Source organism: Triturus cristatus, chromosome 4_1 (genome assembly GCF_964204655.1).
Source record: "Triturus cristatus chromosome 4_1, aTriCri1.1, whole genome shotgun sequence".
NCBI classification, from domain to species: domain Eukaryota; kingdom Metazoa; phylum Chordata; class Amphibia; order Caudata; family Salamandridae; genus Triturus; species Triturus cristatus.
The window spans coordinates 1,231,198,232-1,231,203,871 of NC_140585.1; the positions used below are offsets into that span (position 1 = coordinate 1,231,198,232).

General features: G+C 61.5%; 2 non-coding genes and 1 pseudogene across 2 annotated transcripts; all 3 read left to right on the forward strand.

The window, feature by feature from the left end:
- Window positions 1-934: 934 nt before the first annotated feature.
- LOC146856470 (18S ribosomal RNA) lies at window positions 935-2,738 on the forward strand. The gene has a single exon (XR_014958957.1). It is a non-coding gene; the product is annotated as an 18S ribosomal RNA (ribosomal RNA).
- A 996-nt stretch (window positions 2,739-3,734) lies between these two features.
- On the forward strand, window positions 3,735-3,888 carry LOC146856471 (5.8S ribosomal RNA). The gene has a single exon (XR_014959119.1). It is a non-coding gene; the product is annotated as a 5.8S ribosomal RNA (ribosomal RNA).
- Window positions 3,889-4,328: 440 nt separating this feature from the next.
- Window positions 4,329-5,640, forward strand: part of LOC146856472 (28S ribosomal RNA) — a 4,220-nt pseudogene continuing 2,908 nt past the window's right edge.

A 5,640-nucleotide genomic window follows, 5' to 3' on the forward strand; every position in this document is an offset into this window, starting at 1 on the left:
AGCCCCTTCCCGATGGTCCTTTTTCTCCGAGTTTGCTCGGTCAGACCTCCGTGAGGTCTGGCGATTCTGAGACAGGGGAAGGCAGCACCCGGGCCCGCCCTACGGGGCCACTAGGGGCGCGGGTCTGCGCCTGCCTCTCACCCCTTCCCGATGGTCCTTTTTCTCTGAGTTTGCTCAGTCAGACCTCCGTGAGGTCTGGCGATTCTCAGACAGGGGAAGGCAGTACCCGGGCCCCCCCACTGGGGCCCCCAGGGGCCTGGGTCTGCTCCTGCCTCTCGGCCCCTTCCCGATGGGCCTTTCCTTTGAGCCTGCTCGCCCCGGGAGCAGGCAGGGATGTGAAGCCGGCATCCCCCCATGCAGGGCGGCCTGCCAGGGGATGCCTTGGCCGTACTCTGATCGATTGGGCACTCTCGGTCCGTTTAGGGATGGACTGCTTGGCCAGCCTCGGCTGTTGTTTCAAGCAAGGAGCTTCCTCCCCGCATGGACTGTCTGACTCGAGGGCCTGCGGCCCCGGCAGCTCGTGTCCCCCAGTGGTCTGAACCAAGCGGAAGGTGTCGGGTGGCGCCAGGCCCTTGGATGCTGCTGCCCAGCAGGTTCATAGGCCCCGTGCGCCACGCCGTCACCCCTCTCCACCCAGCACATTTCCACAACAGCTCGGAACTATTGTTACGATGGGTGTCGCCGCCGCCAGGCTCCGGCACCCCTGCGTCTCGCTCAGGCTGCACCTCGGCCCACCTCTCCCTTCCGGGGGAGACGGCTGGGCTTGCCGGCGCCCATGCGTCCACACCTCTCCACCCCTCCAGTGACCCCTTCCCGCCCAGGCGGGTGGGCTCCTTCCCCCAGCAGGCTCCTGAGAGGGAGCGGTGCGCAAAGGTTGGCCGGTCGGGGAGATGGGCACATGGCCCCTCAAACCCACCCCATCAGCAGGTGCGGCTACCTGGTTGATCCTGCCAGTAACATATGCTTGTCTCAAAGATTAAGCCATGCACGTGTAAGTACACACGGCCGGTACAGTGAAACTGCGACTGGCTCATTAAATCAGTTATAGTTCCTTTGATCGCTCCATCTGTTACTTGGATAACTGTGGTAATTCTAGAGCTAATACATGCTGACGAGCGCTGGCCTCCCGGGATGCGTGCATTTATCAGACCAAGACCAATCCGGGCTCGCCCGGCCGCTTTGGTAACTCTATATAACCTTGGACCTATCGCACGTCCCCGTGACGGCAATGATACATTCGGATGTCTGGCCTATCAACTTTCGATGGTACTTTCTGTGCCTACCATGGTGACCACAGGTAACGGGGAATCAGGGTTCAATTCTGAAGAGGGAGCCTGAGAAACGGCTACCACGTCCAAGGAAGGCAGCAGGCGTGCAAATTACCCACTCCCGACTCAGGGAGGTAGTGACGCAAAATAACAATACAGGACTCTTTCGAGGCCATGTAATTGGAATGAGTACACTTTAAATCCTTTAACGAGGATCTATTGGAGGGCAAGTCTGGTGCCAGGAGCCGCAGTAATTCCAGCTCCAATAGTGTATATTAAAGTTGCTGCAGTTAAAAAGCTCGTAGTTGGATCTTGGGATTGAGCTGGCGGTCAGCCGCAAGGCGAGCTACCGCCTGTCCTAGCACCCTGCCTCTCAACGCCCCCTTGATGCTCTTGACTGAGTGTTCTGGGGGTCCAAAGCGTTTACTTTGAAAAGCAGGCCGGTCGCCTGAATACTTCAGCTAGGAATAATGGAATAGGACTCCGGTTCTCTTTTGTTGGTTTTCGAAACTGGGGCCATGATTAAGAGGGACGGCCGGGGGCATTCGTATTGTGCCGCTAGAGGTGAAATTCTTGGACCGGTGCAAGACGAACCAAAGGAAAAGTATTTGCCAAGAATGATTTCATTAATCAAGAACGAAAGTCAGAGGTTCAAAGACGATCAGATACCGTCGTAGTTCCGACCATAAACAATGCCGACTAGCGATCCGGCGGCGTTATTCCCATGACCCGCCGAGCAGCTTCCGGGAAACCAAAGTCTTTGAATTCCGGGGAGAGTATGGTTGCAAAACTGAAACTTAAAGGAATTGACTGAAGGGCACCACCAGGAGTGGAGCCTGCGGCTTAATTTGACTCAACGCGGTAAACCTCACCCGGCCCGGACATGGAAAGGATTGACAGATTGATAGCACTTTCTCGATTCTGTGGGTGGTGGTGCATGACCGTTCTTAGTTGGTGGAGCGATTTGTCTGGTTAATTCTGATAACGAAAGAGACTCCTCCATGCGAACTAGTTACGCGACCCCCAGCGGTAGGCGTCCAACTTCTTAGAGGGACAAGTGTTGTTCAGCCACACGAGATCGAGCAATAACAGGTCTGTGATGCCCTTAGATGTCCGGGGCTGCACGCGCTCTACACTGAACGGATCAGCATGTGTCTACCCTTCGCTGACAGGTGCGGGTAACCCGGTGAACCCCATTTGTGATAGGGATTGGGGATTGCAATTATTTCCCATGAACGAGGAATTCACAGTAAGTGTGGGTCATATGCTTGCGTTGATTAAGTCCCTGCCCTTTGTACACACCGCCCGTCGCTACTACCGATTGGATGGTTTAGTGAGGTCCTAGGATCGGCCCCGCCGGGGTCGGCAACGGCCCTGGCGGAGCGCTGAGAAGACGATCAAACTTGACTATCTAGAGGAAGTAAAAGTCATAACAAGGTTTCCGTAGGTGAACCTGCGGAAGGATCATTAACGGCGGAGTGGCCCGAGCGACCGACGGCGCCAGCCCGAAGCCCTCGGCCCACCTCCTGCGAGCACGCACCGTAGGCACAGGGCCCAGCCCTGCCCTGGTGCGCCCCGGCTGGCGGAGCGGTCCACGGCCACATGGGGCGCTGGGGTGAGGACCGGGACTTCAGCGGGCCCCTTCCCCCGGGGAAGGCCTGACTAACGCACGAGGGACCGGGGACGGGGCTGGCCCCCATCCCCTGACCCTCTCCGAGATGGACCCCAAGCTCACCCGGCACGACCCCCCGCCAGCAGTGTGGGGGGGAAACCAAATGGCAGTGCATCCCCTGGCTGGCACCACCCCTCCCTCAAAAAGGCCCTGGTGCCGGCTGGGCCCTCCCACGTCCCGAGTCCCAGCCTGACCTGACCAGGTTCTGGGTGACTGAGGAGCGGCCCTTTTCGCATGGCAGGGCAGCCTGAAAGAGAAGGGGCCGAGTGCCTGCGAGGGGACCCCGGCTCCTCTCGGTGGGAGGCGTGCAGGATAGGGAGACGACTGTCTCTTCCCTTCCGGCGCCTCCGACCCAGGCGAGGGTGGTGGTGGGCTGATCGCCAGGCCGATGGTATGGCTCGGGGCCACCCGGTGACGGACGGCTGACGTGCAGGTGGGGCGACCCTCCCTCGTTGCCAGGTACCCGGTTCGACCCGGTCCCGTGTGGCCGGGCTGAGGGGTTTGAAGACTCGCGCAGTCCCTCCTGGGTTACCCCGGGAGGGACCGGCGGCTGCGGGGCTGCCTGCTCCAGTCTCTCCGGGAGCCCCCTCCCTCGCCCCCCGGGTGGGTGGGCTCCCGGGCCGAGCGCCTGGCAATGTTTTTTTTCTCCCAACAGTGCTGTCTGACTCCCAGAGGGGAAGCCTTGAACGGGGCGCCCGGGCCGTCTCGTCATGGGGTGGCGGACGGACGGCGTCACCATCCTCCCACCTCTCCTGCGCCCGCAGGTGGGCGAACATTTTCGAAAAGTTGCCTGTGACTCTTGGCGGTGGATCACTCAGCTCGCGCGTCGATGAAGAATGCAGTTAGCTGCGAGAATTAGTGTGAATTGCAGGACACATTGATCATCGACACTTCCAATGCACCTTGTGGCCCCGGGTTCCTCCCAGGGCTACGCCTGTCTGAGGGTCGCTCGATCGTCAATCGCCCCGGGGCTTCCCCAGGAAGCGGCTGGGGCCGTCGCAGGGTAAGCTCCGCTTCCCCTTCGTCCCCCCACAAGGTCAGACCCCCCGATCGCCCGTGGCAGGGTCCCTCGCTGGGTCCTGCCGCGGAGGTACGCAGCCGGGGCGCCTGGCCCCTGAGAAGGGGCCTGGCGAGCGGTCCGCCCCGGGCCCATCCTGGGGCGACCTGGCTGCATGCCTCGCGTGGCTGTCTGTGGTGTCCCACCGGCTGCCCGCACGCACGCGCCTCGGGTGCCCTCCTCCGCGGCCGGCTTCCCAGCGAGGGCAAAACCCCTCCAGATGCGATCCGGGGAAAGAGGGCACGCGCTGCCGGGAGGCCAGGCCCCTGCTCCGGCAGGGGGCTGGCCTTCCCCGGCTCCCCCTTAACGCTCCGGCGTTTTTTTCCGACTACGATCTCAGATCAGACGTGGCGACCCGCTGAATTTAAGCATATTACTAAGCGGAGAAAAATAAACTAACCAGGATTCCCCCAGTAACGGCGAGTGAAGAGGGAAGAGCCCAGTGACGAATCCCCACCCGGCGGCGGGCGCGGGAAATGTGGCGTACAGAAGACCGACTCCCCGGCGTCGCTCAGGGGGCCCAAGTCCTTCTGATCGAGGCTCACCCCACGGACGGTGTTAGGCCGGTAGCGGCCCCCGGCGCGCCGGGATTGGGTCTTCTCGGAGTCGGGTTGCTTGGGAATGCAGCCCAAAGCAGGTGGTAAACTCCATCTCAGGCTAAATACGGGCGCGAGACAGATAGCCAACAAGTACTGTATGGGAAAGTTGAAAAGAACTTTGAAGAGAGTGTTCAAGAGGGCGTGAAACCGTCGAGAGGTAAACAGGTGAGGTCAGTGCAGTCCGCCCAGAGGATTCAACACGGCGGGAAGGTCGGTGGCCCGGGAGTTCTGGATCCCCTCCGCGGGACCGGCGCCCGGGCTCTACCTGGCCCCCGCAGGGCACATTTCCTCCGCGGCGGTGCGACGCGACCGGCTCCGGGTCGGCTGGGAAGGCATCGGGGTGGCAGGTGGCCCTCCGCTCCGGCGGAGGGTGTTACAGCCCCCCTGTCAGCAGCTTAGCCGTGTCCAAGGGGCCGAGGGAGATTCGACCTCCTCCGTGCCCTCCCCCGGGCACCCGTTCCCGGCCGCCCATCGGGGCGCACCGGGGCGGTTGAAGGGGAGACGGGGCTCCCTGCGCAACTGTCGACTGGGGCTGACTGTTCTTAGTGCGCCCCGACTGCGTCGCGCCGCTGGGCGGGGAGGCCCACGCCGGGCGCCAGGGGTCTACGGCAATGTTGGTTACCCACCCGACTCGTCTTGAAACACGGACCAAGGAGTCTAACACATGCGCGAGTCGGCGGGCCGAGCAAAAGCCTGTGGCGCAATGAAGGTGAGGGCTGAGGTGGGATCCCGCCGCGCTTCCAGCGGCGGGCGCACCACCGGCCCGTCTCGCCTACTCCATCGGGGAGGTGGAGCATGAGCGTGCGCAATAGGACCCGCAAGATGGTGAACTATGTCTGGGCAGGGCGAAGCCAGAGGAAACTCTGGTGGAGGTCCATAGCGGTCCTGACGTGCAAATTGGTCGTTCGACCTGGGTATAGGGGTGAAAGACTTATCGAACCATCTAGTAGCTGGTTCCCTCCGAAGTTTCCCTCAGGATAGCTGGCACGTGGAGCCCCCAGTTTTATCTGGTAAAGCGAATGATTAGAGGTCTTGGGGCCGAAA